Source organism: Dasypus novemcinctus, chromosome 8, assembly GCF_030445035.2.
Source record: "Dasypus novemcinctus isolate mDasNov1 chromosome 8, mDasNov1.1.hap2, whole genome shotgun sequence".
NCBI classification, from domain to species: domain Eukaryota; kingdom Metazoa; phylum Chordata; class Mammalia; order Cingulata; family Dasypodidae; genus Dasypus; species Dasypus novemcinctus.
The window spans coordinates 47,212,896-47,236,435 of NC_080680.1; the positions used below are offsets into that span (position 1 = coordinate 47,212,896).

Sequence of the window (23,540 nt, forward strand, 5' to 3'; positions counted from 1 at the left end):
TAATCATCTGAAAATGTTACATATGCTCAAAAAGATTGAGTGTTTCATACTTTCTACAGCAGGGGTTGATGGACTACTGACCACATGCCAAATCTGGCTTTGCCTATTTTTGTGTGGGTCATGAAATAAGAATAGTTTTTACATTTTCAAATGATTGGAAAAATAATCAAAAGAATGATACTTGAAAATGATATAAAATTCAAATTTTAGTGTCCATAAATAAAGTTTTATTGGAACATAGAAATGCTTATTCATTGACATGTTTTATTTATTTATTTATTTATTTAATTTCTCTCCCCTTCCCCTCCACCCCGCCCCAGTTGTCTGTTCTCTGTGTCCCTTTTGCTGGGTGTTCTTCTTTGTCCACTTCTGTTGTTGTCAGCAGCATGGGAATCTGTGTTTCTTTTATTGTTGCATCATCTTGTTGTGTCAGCTCTCTGTGTGCGGCACCATTCTGAGCAGGCTGAACTTTCTTTCGCGCTGGGCAGCTCTCTTTATGGGGCGCACTCCTTACACGTGGCGCCCCCCTACGCGGGGACACCCCTGCATGGCACAGTACTCCTTGCATGCATCAGCACTGCGCATGGGCCAGCTCCACACCGGTCAAGGAGGCCCGATTTTTGAACCTCGGACCTCCCATGTGGTAGACGGACACCCTAACCACTGGGCTAAGTCCACTTCCCAATTGACATATTTTCTATGACTGCTTTGAAGCTACAATAGTAGGGCTGAGTAGTTGTGACAGAGATCATATCTGGCACTCTCATCATTTTACTCTGCTGTTTAGTGCTGTAAATTATACTGACTCAGTTTAACTTGATAGCATTTAAAGTGTCATACATATTGCTGCACCACAACATTTTATTTTATTTTTATTAGTGCATACTCGTCAAAAGAAAAAAAGAAGGGAAAAATAGACTTTGAATGTCATACTTCTAAGGCACATTAGTGTGTGGATCGTGTTGTTATTGATTAGATGGCAGAATATTGTACTTATTTTGCAATGATACTATAGATATGCCAAAAGAGAACAATGTAAGTTGACATTTCCAGGCTAAACACTCATTACAATATCCTCAACTCACAGTAAAGTAATCCTCATAAAAATTAGAAAATTTAAATTATAATAATATCACACCAGGATTTCTTCACAAAAATAAAAATCAAAATAAAGGTACAACTGGGAAGTGGATGTGGCTCAACTGATAGAGTGTCTGTCTACCATATAGGAGATTCAGGGTTCAAACCCAGGGTCTCCTGGCCCATGTGGTGAGATTGCCCATGTGCAGTGCTACTATGCACAAGGTGTGCCATGCCATGCAGGGGTGTCCCCCGTATAGGGCAGCCCCACGTGCAAGGAGTGCTCCCCGCAAGGAGAGCTGCCCCATGTGAAAAAAGGGCAGGAGTGAGCTACACACACGGAGAGCTGACGCAGCAAGATGACACAACAGAGAGACACAGATTCCTGGTGTCGCCAAGCATGCAAGGGGACACAGAAGAACACACAGCGAATGGACACAAGAGAGCAGACAACAGTGGTGGGGGGGGTGGAGAGAAAGAAAAATCTTTAAAAAAAATAAAATAAAAATAAAGGTAAAACCAAAGTGAATTTTGGCTTGGCTCTTGTTGAGCTGACAAATGTTACCGTACTCCTCATTTGTTGTTTGAGTAGTCAGTGCTAAGTTTGACTTGACAAGAGAATTATTCTCTTTGGATAGTCCTTGTAGAATGATTTTAGGTGAGAATATTTTCAAAGAAGTTGAGAAAAGAATAATTCAGTAGAATCTAAAGTAGAATCTGCTAAGGTGTGTTTCAGTGCACTGTGGTGAAAATATATATGGAGCTGAAAAATGCTTGGGTTGGACAAATTCACAAAGCTTGTGAAAATAGAAGGCTTTAAAAACCTGTGGCTATTCATTGCCTTATTTATCAGCAGATAACTTGTAAGAAATATTTGAATCTTTTATGTCTTAGTGAACCAGTAGTCCCAATGGTTAATGTCATTCACTTTCTTGAATCTTAAGTTTTGTGAATTTTTATCAGAAATCAAAGCTGAATATCACTGCTTGCCCTACTGTGCAGTTCATTGGCTTAGCAGTGGTAAAGTTTTACTGTGAGTTTTTTGAGGCCAAGGCGGAGATTGACATTTTTCTAGACAAAAACTACCTTAAACCACACATCAAATACTGAAATTTGGCTTTGGAAATTAGCTTTTGCTCTAGATTTGAAATGTTTCTTAATGAATTCAACCTAAAACTACAAGGCAAAACAGCAGTAATACAAACTTATGTGTAGTCACGTTACTTCAGAAACAACTGTTGTTTGAATCAAAGTAATGTGAAGCTACTCTTTATATTTCTAGTGTGGTTAAAAGTTACAACAAAAAGTAAGGTCTTGATTCCTACACAAAATTAACATTGGATATATTTTGAGCTCAAACTATGGTTCCAATAGCATTTTTCCAACCTTGATAGCAAGTGCAAATGAGAATTTCCCTATTTCAAAATCCTTTTATTTGTGCATTTGAGGTGCTTCCACTGAACCTTTAGTGAAAGTGATTAGACTGCAGTGTAATGATATCTAAAGAGCAAATATCCAGAGAAGGATCTCACAGAATTCTATAAATGCTTTCCAGGCAATGAATATAGGCATACCTTAGAGATTTTGTGGGTTCGGTTTCAGAACACCACAATAAAGTGAGTCACACAAATGTTTTGGTTTTCCATAAAAGGTATATTTACACTATTCTGTCGTCTCTTATTAAGTGTCCAATAGCGTGGTCTACTATATATATATATACACACATACCTTAATTTAATTATACATACCTTAATTTAAAAAATACTTTATTGCTTTAAAGATGCTAACCATCATCTGAGCTTTCAGCAACTTGTAATATTTTTGCTGGTGGAGTGTCTTGCCTTGATGTTGATGACTGCTGACTGATTAGAGTGGTGGTTGCAGAAGGCTGGGGTGGCTTATCAACCGTAAAATAAGACAACAAAAGAATAATGCTGTATTGACAGACTCCACCTTTCATGGAAGATTTCTCTGCAGCATGTGATGCTGTTTGATAATATTTTATCCACAGTAGAACTTCTTTCAAAATTGGAGTCAGTCCTCTCAAACCCTGCCACTGATTTATCAACTAAGTTTATATAATATTCTAAATCCGTTGTTGTCATTTCAACAATATTCACAGCATCTTCACTAGAAGTGCATTCCATCTCAAAAAACCATTTTCTTTGCTCATCCATACGATGAGTGCATTTCTTGAAGATTTACCATGAGAGTGCAGCAATTCAGTCACATCTTCATGCTCTATTTCTATTTCTGGTTCTCTTACTTAGTTCTACCACATCTACAGTCACACTATTTTCACCAGAGTTATTTTGTTCAGTGAAGTCGTGAACCCCTCAAAATCATCCACGAGGGTTGGTATCAGTGTCTTCCAAACTGCTGTTAATGTTGATATTTTGCCTTTTCCCATAATCATGAATGGTCTTATTCGCCTCTAGAATGGTGACTCCTTTCCAGAAGGTTTTCAGTTGACTTAGCCCAGATATTTGATAGGAAATACTTTCTAAGAAATACAAAATGTAGTTCTTAAGTAATACGACTTGAAATCAAATGATTCCTTAATTTCTGGGCGGCAGAATCAAGAAGAGGTGCTGGATTTTGTCAGATGTCTTTTCTGCACAGATTGAGATGATCATGTGGTCTTTCCTCTTTGATTTGTTTGTATAGTGTATTATATTATTGATTTTCTTATGTTGAACCACCCTTGAATACCTGGAATGAATCCCACTTAATCATGATGTATCATTCTTTTGATGTGCTGTTGGATTCAGTTTGCTAGTATTTTGAAGAGGATATTAGCATCTATATTCATAAGGGATATGTCACATTTACAAAGTTTGTAAATTTACAAGCTTGTAAAGCTTGTAGTTTTCTTGTGGTGTCTTTTATTTTTGTATCAGAGTAATATGTCCTCATAGAATGAGTTAGGGTAGTTCACTCCTCTTTAATTTTTTGGAAGACTTTGAGCAGGATAGGTGCTACTTTTTGGAATGTTTGGTAAAATTTACTTGTGAAGCCATCTGTTCCTGACTTTTCATTGTTGAGAGGTTTTGATTACTGATTCAGTCTCTTTACAAGGTATTGGTTTGTTGAGATCTTCTATTTTTTTCTTGAATCAGTGTTAGGTAATCTGTGTGTTTTAGGAATTTGTTCTCTTTCATCTAGGTTATCCAGTCTGTTGGTATACTGCTGTCCTTAGATCCTCTTGGAGTCCTTTTTATCTCTGTGGAGTCTGTGGAATGTTCCCCTTTTCAATTCTGATGTTAGTTATTTGTGTCATTTCTTTTTTTCCTTTGTCAGTCTAGCTAAAGTTTTGTCTATTTTATTGATCCTTCCAAAAGAAGCAACTTTTTGTTTTGTTGATTCTGTTTTTTATTTTCTGTCTCATTTATCTCCCCTCAATTATTTGTTATTTTCTTCCTTCTGTTCATGTTGGGTTAGTTTGTCCTTCTTTTCTCGATACTCTAGTTTTAAGGTAAGGTCTCTGATTTGAGAACTTTCTTTCTTATTATTATTTTTTTTTAATGTGCACATCTTGGAGCTATGCATTTACCTCTCAACCCTGTGTTTGTGGCATCTCATACATTTATTTATTGAGACTTGTTTTGTGACCTGCCATGTGGACTAGCCTGGAGAATGATCCGTTTGCGCTAGGGAAGAATAATTATTCTACTCCTGTTACAGGTGTTCTATGTCTGTTTATTAGGTCTACCTGGTTTAGAGGATCGTTTCAGGCTTGTATTTTGTATTGGTCTTCTGTCTAGATGGTCTATCCATTATTAAAAGTTGTATATTGAAATTTCCTACAATTAATGTAGAACCATCAATTTTTTCTTTCAAATCTGTCAGTATTTGCTTTATACGTTTTGTAACTCTGTTGTTAGGCCTGTATGTATTTATGATTGTTACATCTTTTGATTGAATTAACCCTTTATAAATGTGTAGTGGTGTTCTTTGTCCTTTGTAATAATTTTTGACTTTGTCTATTTTATCTGATATTCATGTAACTACCCCAGCTCTCTTGGTTACTATTAATACTTGAATGGTGTATTTTTTTCATCCTTTTACTGTCAACTTACTTATGTCTTTTTTTTTTTTTTTTGAGGTATCAGGCTCAGGGATTGAACCCTGGACCTCGTATGTGGCAAACTCGTGCTCCACCGCTGAGCTACACAGGCTCCCCCAAGTTGGTGTTTTCATTTGCTTGCTTGTTTGTTGGTTTTTGTTTTTAGGAGATACTGGGAATAGAACCCAGGACCTTGTACATGGGAAGCAGGCACTAAACCACTTCACCTGCATCCGTTCCCCTTGTGTCTTTTAATTTTAGGTGGATATCTTATAAATAGCATAGAGTAGGATCATGCTTTTTAATCTATTCTGCCAATATCTTTTTTGATTGGAGAGTTTAATCCATTTACATTCAAGTTACTACTGATAATGCAGGACTTTCTTTTGCTATTTCACTATTTTGTATTTCTAAGTATAATACATTTTTGACCCTCAATTTTTCCAGTAATGCCTACTTCCATATTTATTTGGCTTTTTGTATTGGTACCATTTTGAGCCCCTTCTAATTTCTTTCTAAATGTATTTTTCATATATTTTCTTTGCAGTTACCGTGGGGTTAAAATTTAACATCCTAAATCTTTAACAGTTTTATTTGCTGTGATCAAAACTTACCTTCAGTAACATTACCCATACATTGTTCCTATACTTCTTCACCACCCCAACTGTTTTTTTTTACCTGTTACAAATTATATCTTTGTACATTGTATGGCCAAAACCATCAGTTTATCATACTTTTAAAAAATTTATTTTTTATTTCTCTCCCTGTCCCCCGCCCCCCCCCCCCCGCTGTCTGCTCTTTGTCCATTCACTGTGTGTTCTTCTGTGTCCGCTTGCATTCTTGTCAGCGGCACCCAGAATCTGTGTCTCTCTTTGTTGCATCATCTTGCTGCGTCAGCTCTCCATGTGTGCAGCGCCACTCCTAGGCAGACTGCGTGTTTTTCGCATGGGGCGGCAATCCTTGCGGGGCTCACTCCTTGCGTGTGTGACTCCCCTACACAGGGGACACCCCTGCGTGGCTGGGCACTCCTTGCACGCATCAGCACTATGCATGGGCCAGGAGGCCCTGGGTTTGAACTCTGGACCTCCAGTGTGGTAGGCGGACACTCTTATCAGCTGAGCCAAATCCGCTTCCCTATCATACTTTTTATGCATTTGTACTTTAGCATCTATATGAAAAGAAGTGGAGTTGTATAACTAACAATACAGTATAATTGTAATGGTATTTATAATTACCCATATGGAGGTCTTTATTTCTTTATGCTGCTTTGATCCACTTCTAATGTCCTTTCTTTTCAGTCTGAAGAACTTGCTTTAACATTGCTTGTAGGGCAGGACTAGTGGTGACAGATGCCCTTAGCTTTTTTTTTTTTTTTTAAGATTTATTTACTTATATTCCCCCTCCCCCAGCTCTGCTGTTTTTGCTGTCTGTATCCGTTCGCTGTGTGATCTTCTATATCTATTTCTCTTTTTGTTCTTCTTTTCTCTTCTCACTTTTTCTCCTTTAGGATTCATTGTAATTTGATCCTGGTGACCTCTGATGTGGAGAGAGGTTCCCTGTCAGCTGCACCACCTCAGTCCCTAGTTTCTGCTGCGCTTCACCTTGATTCTCCCCTTCATCTCTCTTTTGTTGCGTTATCATCTTGCTGCGTGACTGACTTGTGTAGGCACTGGCTCACCGTGCGGGCACTTGGCTCACTGTGCAGGTACTCGGCTCACCACGTGGGCACTGGCTCACCATGCAGGCATGCTTTCTTTTTTTTTTCACCAGGAGGCCCCAGGAATTGAAGCTGGGTCCTTTCCATATGGTAGGCAGAAGTGTTATCACTTGAACTACATCCACTTTCCCCTTAGCTTTTATCTGCGGATGTCTTGATCTCTCCTGCATTTTTTGAATGAAAGTCTTGCTGTGGTTTACATTTGCTTTCTTCCAGCAATATTTCAAACCACTGCCTCCTTACCACCATGGAGTCTCATGAGAAGTAGGCACTTAATCTTTTTGGGGTATTCTTTTATGTAATCTTTTGCTTTTCTCTTGCAGCTTTCAGAACTCTTTCCTTGTTTGAACTGCATTGGACACGCTGATTACTGTATGCCTGGGTGTGTTTCTCTCTTAATTTATCCATTTGTGGTTTGTGCAGTTTTGTAATTTTCTGCTTTTGTTTCTTTGAACATTCCTTCTGCCCCATTTCTCTCTTTCTTCTCCTTTTGAGACTCCTATATGCATATAACTGGTGTGCTTGATGATATTCCACAAGGAATACCATCTAAGAGTTTGTTCATTTCCTTTTATTCTTTTATCTTTTTGTTCCTAGCCAGAATCTTTTTGGTTTTCTTGTCTTCTGGTTCACTGATTCTTTCTTCTGCCACATCCAGTCTGCTGTTGACCCCATCTAGGGAATTTTTCATTTCATTGATTGTGTTCTTCAACTCCAGTATTCCTCTGGAGAGATTGACATATTGTTCATTCACTGCTTTCCTCAAATCCTTTAGTTCTTTCACTGTATTTTCCTTTCATCTCCTTGAGCATACTGAGTATCATTGAAGTCTCTGTCCAGTAATTCCAAAGTCTAGTTCTCTTTGATGATGGATTCTGGATTTTTTTCTTGTTCCTAAGTTTGTATCCAGCTAGTCATATGACAGAGATTTTCTTGAATGCCAGGAGTTAATCACAATAAACACACCAAGGCAAAAAAGCACTTTTCACTCTCTTTGCAAATTGGCTTTGCTTTGGCTGGTGGTCTCCTTCAGTACTGCCCTCTTATCAGTCAGATAACCCTAGACAAATGGGAAGTCCAAGGTCCTTTCTGTCTTATCTCAGCCTGCGAGGAGTTGGAGTTGGAGAGCTTGCTTCTACTCTTGGGCATATATTTGCTAGAGGCTCCTGTAATTCCCTATTTACAGTTTATAGGAGTTTGAATGAATGCCCCTATTCCTTTTGGAACAGAACTCTTTGTCCCCCCACCCCCAGTGCTATTTTGAGTGACTTAATGCAGGTAGTTCTTTGCCCCAGGTCATATCAACTTCATTGTTTTTCACACTGTTCCACCTGTCTGCTGGTCGTTTCTGTGTCCTCAAGACAAACTCTGGGAGGGCAAGCCAAGACAATGTTCCCTGTCTCAGTCTCTCAGACTTCCACCAGATGATTGGCACAGATGTACATGTATCCCATTGTGCTCAGTGGGGCCACTCTGCTCCCTCTGGACTCAAAGACCCATAATGGGAGCCCAATCTGGCCTCACCTTATGGTATGGAGGATGTGGGGGGAGCGGCCAGCAAGGTGCCAGGAACTTTTACTTTGGCTTTTGAAGCTGGTTTTCTTAATTCAGCACTTGCCTCGTTAATGGCAGCCCATTAACTGTTTTCTGTAGTTTTAAGGAAGGTTACTGTCTTAAGATTCCTCTGCTGCCTTTGCTCCAAAGGGCTTAGAACAATGACTGCCCTCAGAGCCAGCTCCTAATGATGTGAAATAGTAGTCAAAGGTAGAGATGTGGGATGAGACCACACATCAGAATTTGAAGGACTAGTTCTTTGTGTTCCAGTCTGGCACCAACAAACAATCTGGAGTCTGAGCTCTAGTCCTCATGTTGCTGGCTATGAGGCTGGGGAGAAGGGGATGGTAGCACTGCAGGGAGGCTGAAATTCACATAAAGTGGCAAATTACCATCCTCTTCCTCTCACTCTTCCCTGGAAGCTGCACAGTGTTCCCTAGACTTGGGAGTTTCAAAGTGGTTGATTCAAATAATTCCTGCTGGTTCAATAGTTGTTTTGGTGGAGGGACTGATTCCTGGAGCTTTCCATTCCACCATCTTCCCACAATCCTGGCAACCCCAATTTAATATTCATGTACAAAATTTTAGGTCTTATATATAGGAGAAGTGAGTCTAGATATAACCATTAAAAATATTTTATAGTAAAAAAATGTTTAATCTCTGTACGTGGAGTTTAAGATCAGTAATTTATGATTGGCTGCAGATGTGCAAATTATGAACAGAATGTTTTCTCTAGTCAGTATATGATTAAAACTCCCCTTCTTAGATTTATAAGAAAGAAGAACTTGGCAAAAGTTTAAGAAATTAGTATATTAGTTTTTACATCTGATTCCCCCATCTTATTTGTAGACCATTTACAAGAGTACAAAATGCTTTTACCTTACCTTCCTAGTAGACAATAAAGGGGGAACAGTGTGGTTCTTTATTTTTAGCAGAAGTAATTTCACATTAGTTTCTCAAGCCACTATTTTATAACTGTAATAATTAATTAGTTATTTATTTAAAGGAATTAGAAGAAATGATCCCTGCTCTTAGTTTGGGGCGATAAAATGAATATGTAAGAGTGGTTAGCAAAACGATTTTAAGATTTTTGGCTATTAAATTCAGTTTTTGTTTTGCTTAGTTATTGCTTATTTTCTATTTCTATAAGTTCCTAGAGTTGCCATGATAAATGTAACTTTAGTTATTGTAGTCTGGTTTGTATTAGATACACTGAGTAAATGCTGATCTGGTGGTTCAAGTGATTTACATTAATTCATTCCTGCTCCAATTATTTAAAACATGAATTAATGTTTTAACTTTCATGAATATTAATACACATATAGGATTATAAATAGGTTTTAAAAATAGTTTTAATTTTCAAGTTTGAATGATATATGTTCAGTGAAGAAAGCCTAGGAAGCACAGAAAGTACGAAGAAAAAAATCACCAATAATTCTACTAGTCAGAGATTATTAGTTTATTTAATTCCTTGCATCTCTTTCATGGATATTTGCAGAAACTCTTATTATACTTCATAGCTCATTGACTTTGAAAATATGAATTAGAATTCATATTTGTTTTTCAAATCTAAAGTAATATTACTATAATTGACTTCTAACGTCACCTGTTTATGGGGAGCAGAGTCGATAAATTTGTGAGTTTCTTAAATAGAGGATTATCAAAATTATACCTTTTTTCTGTATATAGAAAAAAATCTTTGTAACCTCCTTTTTTGAGGTATGATTATTAATATCATGAACATTGACTTACTTCAGCATTCTTCTGTAATTCGATTTTGAATGGCTGCATAAGATTCTAACTTCCAGACAAATGGATTTCTAAACTGATATTTATAGATGTGTATACACATACACACATCCCTAGATAATCTTTGTAGATTTTCTGTTGACTTTTTTTTTTACGATTTATTTATTTATTTATCCCCCCCCCCCCCCCCCACACGCTCTGTTGTTTCTACTTGCTATGTCTGCTCATCTTCCTTGTTTCTTTGGGAACCGAACCCAGGGCCTCAGACATGGGAGGGAGGTGCCTAATTGCTTGAGCCACTTCTGTTCCCTGCTCTTTTGTGTCTCTCATTACTGTTTTCTTTCTTGTGTCTCTCTTGTTGCATCATCTTGTTGTGTCAGCTTGCTTACTTGTTTGTCTTCTTTAGGAGGTACCAGGAACCTCTGCACCCTGCTTTTTTGTCTCTTGTTGCGTCAGCTTGTTGTGTCAGCTTGCTGCATCTGCCCACCACACCATCTCGCTGTCTTTTTTAGGAGGCACTGGGAACCAAACCAGGGACTTCCCATGTTGTAGGTGGGAGCTCAGTTGCTTGAGCCACATCCGCTTCCCTGTTGACTTTTTTTTTTTGCATTTTTTTTATCCCCTCCTTGTGGCCTTTTTTTTTTTTTTGCTTGCTGTCTGCTCTCTGTGTCCATTCGGTGTGCATTCTTCTGTGTCTGTTTTTTTTGTTGTTTTTTTTAAAATTTCCTCCCCTCCCACCTTTTAACTTGTTGCCTGGTCTCTGTGTCCATTTGCTGTGTGCTCTTCTGGGTTTTTGCTTGCCTCCCTTTTTTTGTTGTGTCACCTTGCTGAATCAGCTCTCCACAGCACTCGTGGGCTGGGTGACACTCTGCAGTGCCCAGCCGGCAGCTCTCCGCAGCCTGTGGGCGAGTTTACCTCCAGAAGGAGGCCCAGGGATGCGAACCCAGGGCCTCCCATATGGTAGATGGGAGCCCAACTGATTTCCTGTTGACTTGTGATTAAATGGTTCTTTGAACAAGTGCTTTTTTTAAAAGACATCTAACTACACTAGTATTTCTGTGATGTATTGAATAAATTTTTAGTTAGACAAAATTGAGCCTTCTAGTTTGTGTGTAGTTTTATTTCGTTGTGAATACAGTAAAGGTAATGTTTTACCAAAATCTAAACTAGAATACACTCTTAGTATCAACTTCTATTCTTCTAAAGCATTTAATAGAAGTGTGTATAAATATAAACTTTACATGTTTTGTTTTAGAATGCTAACTTAAATTTTTTTAGATAAAATTTCTAAAATAAATGCATGCTCATTTTAGTAAGTGAAACAATATAAAGATATATTTAATGATCTGCTTCATCCCTTCTCCACTGCTTTCCAACACCACCCACTAAAGTATAAAATAACCAGTTTTACCATCTTTGAGTATTTTCATCTACTCTTGCTCCATGATCACATTACCATATACAGACTTAAATACAAACAGGGCTTTTGGTCGTTTTCACACAAAACTGAGGTTTTAATTTACATTTTCTAGGCATACCTTGGAGGTATCGTGGGTTTGGTTCCTCACAACTGCAATAAAGCAAATATCACAGTAAAGTGAGTCACACAAATTTTTTGGTTTCCCAGTGCATATAAAAGTTATGTTTATACTATACTATGATCTTTTAAGTGTGCAATAACATTATGTCTAAAATATGTAATATTTTAATTAAAATGTGATACAGCTATGGAGTGAGTACATACTGTTGGAAAAATGGAGCTCATAAATTTGCTCAATGCAGGGTTGCAACAATTCTTCAATTTGTAAAAAATTGCAATATCTGTGAAGCACAATTAAGTGAAATACAGTAAAACGAGGTATGCTGGCAGTTTGCAATTAGATTTTTTTTTTACTTAGTATATTATGATTATCTTTCCAGATTAATAGATACACTTCTAGCTCATATTTGTAGTATTTGATGATATTCTATAGTATGAAAGTTTCTTACTTACCATTTTTTTCTTGATGGGCATTTGACAACTACAAACATTGCTGCAGTAAACATTTTTATAAATACATCCTTATGTGTTGGTACAATTATTTCTTTTTTTTTATTTCTCAAAACATATTTTTTTATTTAGCTTTCTGACTTTGTGTTTGTGCTTTCAACACTTCCACAACAATTTTCTGCTCCTCAATTAGGAAAGCACGCTTGATCCTGTCACAGACACATTTAGTATACATGGAACCACCATAGGCTTTGCTGACATGTTTTTTTGTTTTAGATAACTTCATAAGAACTTTAGGTCTCACAGCACTAATAACCCCTTGATGTCGACCTGAGCACACACCACATGCAGATTTTGGTGCTTTCCCAACCTTCTTGGTATAAAGGTAAACAATTCTATTACCAGGGATCTGGGATAGCCTAGTTTTGTTAGATGCAGTATGGTAGGATAGCCTACGATGGTATGTCAAATGCTGGACCATTGTGAATGCCTCTAGATGATGTCCCCGGAAGAGTGGTACAATTATGTAAGTAGGACTGCTAGCTCAAGGGGTGTATGTGTATTCATTTTAATAAATATTGCCAAATTGTTTTTCTAAAAATTATATCAATTCCCAGTATATCTATAAATGTGCTTAGGATTTCTGTTTCCCTGTTCCTGTTTCTTGTTCTTAGGATTCCTGTTAAGATTGGATGCATTAGATTGGTGAAAAATGGCTTATCATTTTAATTTCCATTTGTATCGTTGCTATTGGATCAGCATCCTTTCATGTTTGTTTGCTCTGTGTACATCTTCTGCAAGTTGCCTGTTTTTTCCATTTTTAAATAGCATTCTTTTGTAGGAGGCCTTTATTAATAATTATTAATGAATATTAATTATGGTACTTGTTTGTCCATAAGAATTGCAAACACCTCACATAGATGACTTGATTTTCACACTGCTTTGTGTTCTAAACTTGTCTTGTTTCATTGTTTTTTTGTTTTTTTAAGATTTAAAAAAAAATTTCTCTCCCCTCCCCCCACCATTGTCTGCTCTCTGTGTGTTCTTTGTCCACTTGCATTCTTGTCAGTGGCACCAGGACTCTTGTGTCTTTTTTGTTGTGTCATCTTGCTGCGTCAGCTCTCCCTGTGTGTGGCGCCACTCCTGGGCAGTCTGGACTTTTTTTTGTGTGGGGCGGCTCTCCTTGCAGGGCACACTCCTTGCACGTGGGGCTCCCTACGTGGGGGACACCCCTCAGTGGCACGACACTTCTTGCGCATCAGTATTGTGTGTGGGCTCCTCACCGCACAGGATCAGGAGGCCCTGGGTTTGAACCCTGAACCTCCATTATATTAGGCGGATGCTCAGTCAATTAAGCCAAATCCACTTCCTTGTTTTCATTGTTTTTTTGTCTGTCTCCCAAAACCTGGAATATTAATTTCATGTCAGTTTGCTTGTCCTATTCATAATACCTCTGATACCAAAACCTTTTTCTGTCACATGGTAAGCATTTACATATTAAACAAAATAATGGATATCTGAATATATCATTCATTAACCCTGGTAAAGGATATCCTGTCTAGATATAGGATTTTTAGGTGGAAATTACATTTCTCAACCATCGTATATCCTAATGTCCTGTGGTTTCCAGTGTTATTGGTGAGGAGTCTTATGCTAATCTCAATCTCTTTTCTTTCCAGGCAAGCTATTCATTTTCTCTGATTGCTTTTTCTTTTTATAATTGAAATTCAGTTATTTCTGCGTATGATCTCTAGATTGGTATCATTTTTCATTAAACTGTCTCAGGTCCCCCCTACCTCCATTAAGCCCGTCTGAGATTCTGCCTTTTCAACCTGAAAACTCAAGTCCTTTTGCAACCAAGGGATTTTTTCTTTTATTATTTTCTACATGAATATTTGTTCTGTGTTCATTTTTAAAAATTCTGTAACTCATTATTTGCAAGCTTCTAGAATTTGCTTCCACATCTCTTTATCTTTTCAGACTTTATCTCTCTATGCTTTTTAGCATGATATTATTTCCATTTGATTTTCTGGGACAAAAGTTTCACCTCTCAAAGAATTACTCTTTATCAGTTCATCTGTTGAATTATTCTACTAGGAACTTGGAAATTCTTAATACTTTTTCCCTTAATTCACTTACATTCTTCTGTCTCATCCATGTCGATCATCTGTAGAAGCCACATATTTTACCTTTTTATAATAGTTTGGTCTTCCATCATTGAGTTACTGAACTTCTTTAGTATGTTGTTGTACTCCTGAGAGGAGGAAGAAAAATATTTATGCATGTGGGCTCAGGCCTTTCATCTTTCCAGAATCCAGAAGTTAACTTTAGAGTATATCATTTCTGCCTGTTGTTTAGCTTTTTATTTGCCCCTACTTGCAGAAGTTATTTTTTATTTTCATTTTATACATTATGATATAGAATAATATAGATGGAGAACCATTAGTTATATAGTAATAGTTTAGAAAGGTCACTGATATTTTTGTGTTTGTTCAGTAAGTCAGTCACTCTTTTCTAAATGATAATCTATCAAGATGCATTTAAAAGTAATAATAATGGGACATCAGCAAGATGACAGAGTAGGAAGCTCCAAATGCCTGCTCTTCTGCCCAGTAGAAACGTCAAATAATAAGCAGAAATTGCCAGAATCAGTTTTCTCTGAACTAAAGAAAACAGTCAAAAGGTTTTTAGCACCTAAGCAAACAATGAATCAAGAAAAAGGCAAGTTAAGAAATGGTAGGAGTGGGGTTGAATGGGACCTCATATATTTTTTTAATGTAATATTTTTACAAAATCAATAAAAAAAAAAAAAGAAAGAAATGGTAGGGAAGCTATGTGGTGCTTTTACTTGTCATCATCCCATCCTTTCCCCAGCTGGAACTGCCATCTCTGGGATGGTGGCCCACATTTCTGGATCCCTGGACTCTGGCTGTAGAAGAAGAGTACACCTTATGAACAAATTTAGTATGCATGTATATTTTTTTCCAACTGATCTGGTGACAACTTTAGGGACTAATCCAAAACATTCTTCTCTGTTTTACCTAAACTGGAACTCATTTGGAATGGGAACAAACAAACCACAGCTAACTGGGGTGAAAGATTGTAGTTGAAACATATAAAGAAGAGCATGTGGGGCCTGGGAAGACATGCTGCAAAGAGAGTTTCCTTGAGAAATTGGAACATCCAGGATTATTCTCTTTAGTGGAGAATTGTGAAAGCCATGCCCATTCCCAGGGCAAGATGCATTCTCTGAAAAAGACTTGAGGAGACCCTAATCATTCATTTTGGGCTGATCTGTAGTTTTAGGGCAAGCTGGGCAAGCATTGATGGAAAGCCCCAGCACAGAGCCAAGCTGCAAAGACTGGGAGAGGTCTTTTGCTTTTATTTATTTTTTTGAGCTCCTGACATGTAAGGAAATCTCTGTCAACATACAAGCCAAATACAGGCTAAAGAAAAAGAGACTTCAGTAATTACATATGATGAGGAGAATTTGGTCACCATCATTAACACATTATAATTTTCAAATGTGCAAATTTCAACAGCACAAAAGCATGGCCCATTCATAGGGACAAAATAAAGCAAGAAGCCTAGACATTGGAATTATTAGTCAAAGACTTTATGTCAGTTGACCTAAATATGCTCAGTGAGCTAAAGCTAAATAAAAGAAATCAGGAAAATGATAAATGAGCAAAAGGAAAATTTCAATAAACAGAAATGTTTTTAAAAAGAACCATCCGAACTTCTGGAGGTGAAAACTACAATAACTGAAATAAAAAGCTTACTAAAGGGATTCAGCAGCAGATTTGGACAGATGAAAGAATTAACAAACTTGAAGATAGGATAATTGGATTTATCCAGTCTGAGGGGAACAGAATGAAAAAGAATGAAGAAATTGAGCAGAGTCTAAGGAACCTATGGGGCACCATCAAGCATACCAACATACACATTACAGGAGTCCCAGAAAGAATATCTGAAGAGATAATAACTGAAAAGTCTCAAATTTGATGAACTCCAAATAAGATAAGCTCAGAGATGCACACTAGACACATTATAATCTATCATAGTTGCTTTTATGTGTCAATTTAGCTAGGTTTTGGTGTCCAGTTGTTTAGGCAAGCATGGGCCTTATTGTTACTCTGAGAGTACTTTGTAGGTGGATTTTATTTGCATCTGTGATCAGTTCATTGCATCTACAAATAACAAAGGAGGTTGCCCTCAGCAATGTGGGGAAACTCATCCAATAAGTTGGAGGTCTTAAAAGCCCGAACTGAATTTTCAGAAGTCGGAAAGAACAATTTCTTCTTCACCTTCAACCAGCTAGCTTCCCCTAGGGAATATGGACTTGCCAACTTCAGAATCACCGTTATCAGAGTTTCTAGCTTGTGGCCTGTTGTATGGAATTCCATCTTGCCAGCCATTTTGGTTGTGTGAGTCAATTCTGTCTAACAGATCTCTTTGTGTGAGTATGTGTGTATGTGTGTGTATAGATGTCCTGTTGGCTCTTTTTCTCTGGAGTAACCTAATACTGAATCAAATTGTTGAATGACAGAGACAAAGAATCCTAAAAACAGTGAGAGAAAAACATCATCATGTACATGGATCCTCAGTAAGGTTAAGTGCCAGTTTTTCATCAGAAACTTAAAGAGATCAGAAGGCAGTGGTATGACAAAATAATAATAATAACGAGTTGTATATTGTAATGAAATGGGTGTTGGATAAGTGAACTTTCTAGTACTCAGAGTTTAATGGGCTTTTGTTTGGTGTGTAATTTTTAAATTTTTAAGGAGCTACCAGGGATTGAATCAAAGACCCAGGCCTTTGTACCAGGAACTCAACCACTAAGCTACATCCACTCTCCTTAATAGGCTTTTAAGCGCTCTGATTTCTGTGGTTCTTTTCCTTAAATGTATTGTACATTTTTTTTAGACTCTTGGATAAAATATATTGGACATAAATTAACTATTTGCTTGAAGTTTCAGGGTTATAATTATAGTAGTAAATTATTTTGCATGTCTCCTATGTACCAGGCATTATTTTAAGTGCTTTATATGTATTAAAATAAATTTATTTTTCATAACAACTCTCTAAAGTAGGTACTTTTGTTGTCCCCAATAAATAGTTGAGCACATTAAGGTACAGAGAGACTAAGTAACCTGCTCAGGATTACATGGCTATTATGTGCCTAAGATCACATGGCTAATAATGGAGTTCTAACCTCAGAAACCTGGTTCTAGGGTTACAAGTCTTAATAGTTCCTTTATACTGTCTTTCAGTATTAGCATGGTTGGTTAATTCTGCCACCTATTGTGAGACATATAAAGCTAAATCTAGGACATACTTTCAAATTTGCTTTTAGAAAAAGTAATTGATAGAATGTGGAGGCAAGAGTATATGTACCTGCATGGCTCTTTCTACAAATTATTAAGTCAAAGCCAAAGCTGCCACTGCCCTGTAATTATCTCACTGACCTCCCACCCTCAAGTATTCTCTATTGTGTGCTCTGACATGTCAGTAATATCCAAAATTCTATTTTTGTATTGTTGACAGAACCACAGCCACTTTCATATCGACTTGTACCTTAAAAGGAAATCTCACTGGCACTGTTTTTTAATGGGGTGTGAAGAAAGAAAATCTTTCACCACTTTAGGAATTGGTCTATAGTGTTTGAGAGTGAGAAAGTATTTACTCTGATTATCAGAAGTAGAATAGCACTTCTGTAGAAATCATACCAGTCCATAATCATCCCTGAAGTTTTCCTCAGTGCTAGCCATTTAATAGATATCCAGACACAAGGAGCATTAAAATGCATTTTAAGCACTGTCTCATTTCTAGGGTCTTATCTGACAAATATTAGCACCAGTGTAAGTATAGGAATATGTGTAAGGATTTTGATTGCAGCACCCAATTGATTATTAATAGGTAAATAGATAAATTTTACAATGTTATGCCACTGTTAAGAAAAAACTAAACAGATCTAAATTTATTGTGTTGTTAGGATGTCTAACACTTCAGTGGGTATCTAATACCTATTATATATTTGAACAACTTTTAATAGCAGAAGAATGTTCACCATTGAAGAACATGTTAGGATACAAAACAGTGTATATTATTTGAATTAAATACTTACATAAAATGTTTCTATATGTGGGAGTAAGCTTAATTCCTTTTCTCTCAACCTGTTTCTCTCCCACCCATTCCAGTCCATCATCAAGGTCTCTTGGCTGTACCTACAAAATATATCCCAAATCTGACCATTTTTCTCTGCATTTGCAGCTACCAATCTAATTCAGGCTACCTCACCCATTACGTGAATTACTTCAATAGTCTCCCTGCTTTTCTTCTTGTGCTCCTACAGTCCATTTTCTCTATATAACTCTCTCTCCCCCTGTACCTTACATCCTTTTTAGTATGCCAATTTTATTCCTACTTCAGAATCTTTGTGCTTTGTTTCTTCTGCTTCACCCGATCTTTTCCCACATCTTGGCATGGCTGCCTTCTCAAATTTGGGTCTGTGCTCAAATATCATCTGCATAGAGTCTCACACTTACCACCCTTTCTAAAAAATCTAAAATATTCTTCCCACCCAATCACACTTTACCATTTCACCATGCTTTATTTTTTTCATAACTCTTTTCATTATTTGAAATTATATTGTTTATTTGCCTTTTGTTTCTCAAAAGTAAGTTCTGTGACAGCAAGGATTCTTTTGTTTCTCTTTTTTCAATGCTCTACTGCAGGCATCTAGATAAATTTCTGACACATAATAAACTTAGTAAATATTGCTGAGTAATCGAATCTGAATACAGAGTAAAAGATGAGAAAGGAATCTATCAAAATGTTAATAGTGGTTATTTAGTGATAATATTAAGAGACTTATTTCCTTTGTTTTTCTTTACTTCCCAATTTTTCTACTTGAAAATTGTGTAGAATACAATATATGTAGAATACATGAGCATATATTGATTTTCCAATAATTGTGAAAAAAGTGCCCAAATAGTAGTTGCTGAGGTAACATAAATTCAAATGTATGATAAAACGTAGGTTATTTTTACAAAAGTAATATATTTACTTTGAGAAAACTGGATTCTTGAACTTCTTTAACTGTGAACTCCCTTAAAGACAGGGCTATTTTCTCATTAATCTTTGAATACTCACGTAATTTGACATAAAATAAATATTGTAGTTGTTAAATCACTTCAGTACATACCCAAAATTCCTTTTAAAAATCAATCTAAATTTAATGAATGATTTTATAACCTAAAGTATTAGCTGTTCTTTATATTGTGTTACTATAAATACAAGCCTTGAGAAATAATTGCATTAACATACCAGCTTGGTTTATTTTAGTGCATACTTTTGGCAAATACAGATGAGAATTTTGGATTCCTAGTTCCTTTTCACAAATAAAAATAGATGTTTGTCCATCTGTTTTTGAGTCATCATTTTATCTTTAAAGTTAATTGTTTAAAGGATTTTTTAAGTTTCCTTTTTGTTTGTATATTTTATTTTCTACCTAATTCTTAGAAGGATTTAAGTATCTTACAAGGATTTATAAAATGTAGCACAGCACTTTTCTTTTAGACATGAGGCAGAAGGAAACCACTGGGTTAGGGATTTAAATGGAGCTAGGAAATTAAGTACTATAAAAATGTATACTCCAGAATCCTGTGTACTTGACAATGCTGTTCACAAACTTGGTTTTTGGCTTACTGTCTGTATGAATAAAAGCAAAACTATTTTTTTATAGTAGGACAAAAAAGAAACATGCATTGTGAATTGTAGTAATGAAAAGTCTACAACCATCTTTCATTTATTTAGTCATTTATGTTCATCAAAGATTTAATGCTTGCTCAATGTCAGGCATAATGACATGCTGTCTATTGTTGGACAAGATATTTTTCTAAAACTTAATGGCTTAAAATGACAAACATTTATTATCTCACAGTTTCTTCTGGTCAGGAATTTAGGGCAGCTTAGCTGGGTGGTTTTGGCTCATAGTCTTTCATGAGGTTTCAGTCCAGATGTTGACTTGGGCTGTAGTCATCTGAAGGACTGGCCAGGTCTGTAGAATCTTTGAAGATGGCTAATTCTCATGGCTGTTGGTAGAGGTTTTACCTCCTAGTTAACTATTGACAGGAGGCCTTAGTTCCTTACTAGCTATTGACAGGAGACCTTAGTTCCACATCACATGGGCTGCTTTGTAGGACTGGTTGTTTATAGGACATGGCAGCTGGCTTTTCCCAAACAGAGAGATCAAGAGAGCAAGACAGAAGCTTTAATTTATTTTTTGACCTATCCCCAAAAGTCATACACCATCATTTCCACAGTATCTTGTTATAGAAGTCAGCTCTGTTGTGGGAAGAACTACACAAAGACAAGAATGCCAGGTGGTAGGCGTTCTTGGAGACAGTCTTGGAGATGGCAAGCATTCCACAGAAAAATACAGCAAACGTATTTTCATATGGGCCAATGCAATAAGTCCAATATAATGTAATTAAGGGTCAATGTAATAACTCTCTTAGATTGAAGTAGTCCAGGAGTAGGGTTTTTTAGAGTACCTTAGTAATGGACATACTGCATAGTTTTCACACTATTTTCTATAAATACTCTTTTCCATATCCTAGCTTGGTATTAAAATACTTAGTCAGGACCTAGAGTGTAACTATTCTGTAATGCCAAATAGCAGAACTATAGGTTTCACGTCAAACTGAGGATAAAATTAATGTCTGCATATCGAAATGAAGGAATCTAAGGATATGTATTGAAGAGAAACTGTTCCTCTCTCTTGGAGATAGAGGATCAAGGGATCCTGCTGATCCCATCTCTTTCTATAGTACAAGGTCTTTGTAAACATTAATGACTAGTGGTATGGTCTGTATTGAGCTCTTATAGTTTGGAAGATACCCAAAGATTATTTCCTTCAACATAATATTTTTGAGAACTGATAATTTAATCAGAGTGAAAATAGTCTACAGTATGGCATGTATTTTTGACTGTATAATAAAGATCTTAAAATTGAGATACATTTTTAAAAGTTGCTTTTAAGTCTGCTTACAATAACGTGACTCAGAAATTATCACATCCTCAGTGTAAACTTTGGTGCCAGGTTTGTAGCACATGCACATACATAGTGAAAATGAAATTAATTCTGACAGTATTGGTATAGAATTGGTCACAGATATATATAGCATCATGATGTTTGCAAAGGTAGAGAATGTTGGCTTTGGTGTTAAATAAATAAGTGTGGTATCACCACTATTAATCCTGACTCTACTACTTAATAGCCAGGTGATCTTGGTCAAGTTGCAAATCTCTTTTAAGTATCAGTTTTTTCAGTTGTACTTCAGGATTGTAATAGAATTTGAATGAGGCAAAGGATTTAATGCTCTGAACATAGTCCCATGGCACATAGTAAGGTGCTCCATAAATATTGGCGATTAAGATGATATTAAGGAAAGCGGACTTGGCCCAATGGATAGGGCATCCGCCTACCACATGGGAGGTCCGTGGTTCAAACCCCGGGCCTCCTTGACCCGTGTGGAGCTGGCCCATGGGCAGTGCTGAAGCTTGCAAGGAGTGCCCTGCCACGCAGGGGTATCCCTGCATAGGGGAGCCCCATGCCCAAAGAGTGCGCCCCGTGAGGAGAGATGCCCAGCGTGAAAGAAAGTGCAGCCTGCCCAAGAATGGCGCCGCACACATGGACAGCTGACACAGCAAGATGATGCAACAAAAAGAAACACAGATTCCCGGTGCTGCTGATAAGGATAGAAACAGTCACAGAAGAAGTACAGCGAGTGGATACAGAGAGCAGACAACTCTGGGGGGGGTGGGGAGGAGGAGAGAAATAAATTAAAAAAATAAATCTTAATAAGAAAAGATGATATTAATAGTGATATAATTTATTTAAACTAATTCTCACTTATGCTTAGAGTAATTTTAAGCAAAATCTTGGAATAATGAGTAATACCTACTTTATAAATCAGCTAGTATTTTTCCATAGAAAGTTCTTGCCTCTAGATATAATGAGTGATTTGTTTCTCTATAGAGAAAGTAAAAAATCATCCTAAGATACATTTTCTTTTTTTCCTTAGAATGGTATCTACTTGTTGGATTTTAAAAATAAAATTGCTTTATTTTATTGAAATAAAATTCACATGATATAAAATTTTAACCATTGTAAAGTGAAAAATTCAGTGACATTTAGTACATTCACAGTGTTGTGCAATGACCTATCTAGTTCCAAAACATTTTCATATCCCAAAAGGAAATCGCTGACCTACTAAGAAGTCACTCTTAACTACCCTAACCCTTGGCAACCACTAATTTGTGTTCTGTGTCTGTGCATTTACCTATTCTGGATATTTCATGTGAATGGAATCACACAATATGCCAACTTTTTGTATCTGACTTTTTTCACCCAGCATAATGTTGCTGAGGTTCATTTAATCATAGCATGTATCAGTACTTTATTCCTTTTTTGGCTGAAAAATAATCCATTTTATGTTTATGCCACAATTTCTTTACACATTTATCTGTTGATAGAAATTGGGCTGTTTTTACTTTTGGCTGTTGTGACTATTGCTGCTCTGTACATATGTGTACATGTATCTGTTTGAGTTCCAATTTTCCATTCTTTTGGGTACATACTTAAAAGTGGAATTGCTGGGTCATGTAATTATTGTGTTTACTGTTTTGAGGAACCGCCAAACTGTTTTCCACAGCGGCTGAATCGTCGTATGAGTCCTACCAGCAATGTATGAGGGTTTCTATTTCTACATATCCTCACTGACACTTATTCCACCCTTGCTTTTTTTAATTGTAGCTATCCAAGTGGGTGTGAAGTGGCTCATTGTAGATTTGATTTGCATTTCCCTAATGACTAATGATGAGCACAATTTCATTGGACATTTGTATATCATCTTTAGAGAAATGTTATATAAGTCCTTTGTCCATTTTTAAGTAATGTTTGTCTCTCTGTTGTTAAATTCATTATATATTCTGGATATGAGACTTTGTCAGTTATATGATTTTCAAGTATTTTCTCCCATTCTGTAGGTTGCTTTTTCTCTTTTTAGATAATGTCCTTAGGTGCACAAAAGTTTTTAAGTTTGATATCCAAATTGCCTGGTTTTTTTTTTGTTTCCTGTGGTTTTTTGAGGTAAGCGTCCAATGTCATTCTTTCACATGTAGTTATTCACTTCTCTCAGCACCATTTTTTGGAAGTGATTATTCTGTCCCATTGCATGGTCTTGGCACCTTTGTTCTAAATTTTTTGGCCATACATAAGTGGGTATTTCAATTTTATTCCAGTGATCAGTTTGTCTCTTATGTCAGTGCCACACTGTTTTGATTACTGGAGCTTTGTAGTAAGTTTTGATGTCAGG

General features: G+C 36.7%; 1 protein-coding gene across 8 annotated transcripts in view; it reads left to right on the top strand.

Moving 5' to 3' along the window:
• Positions 1-23,540, top strand: part of RIC1 (RIC1 homolog, RAB6A GEF complex partner 1) — a 145,076-nt gene that overhangs the window by 18,230 nt on the left and 103,306 nt on the right. The window lies entirely within an intron of this gene.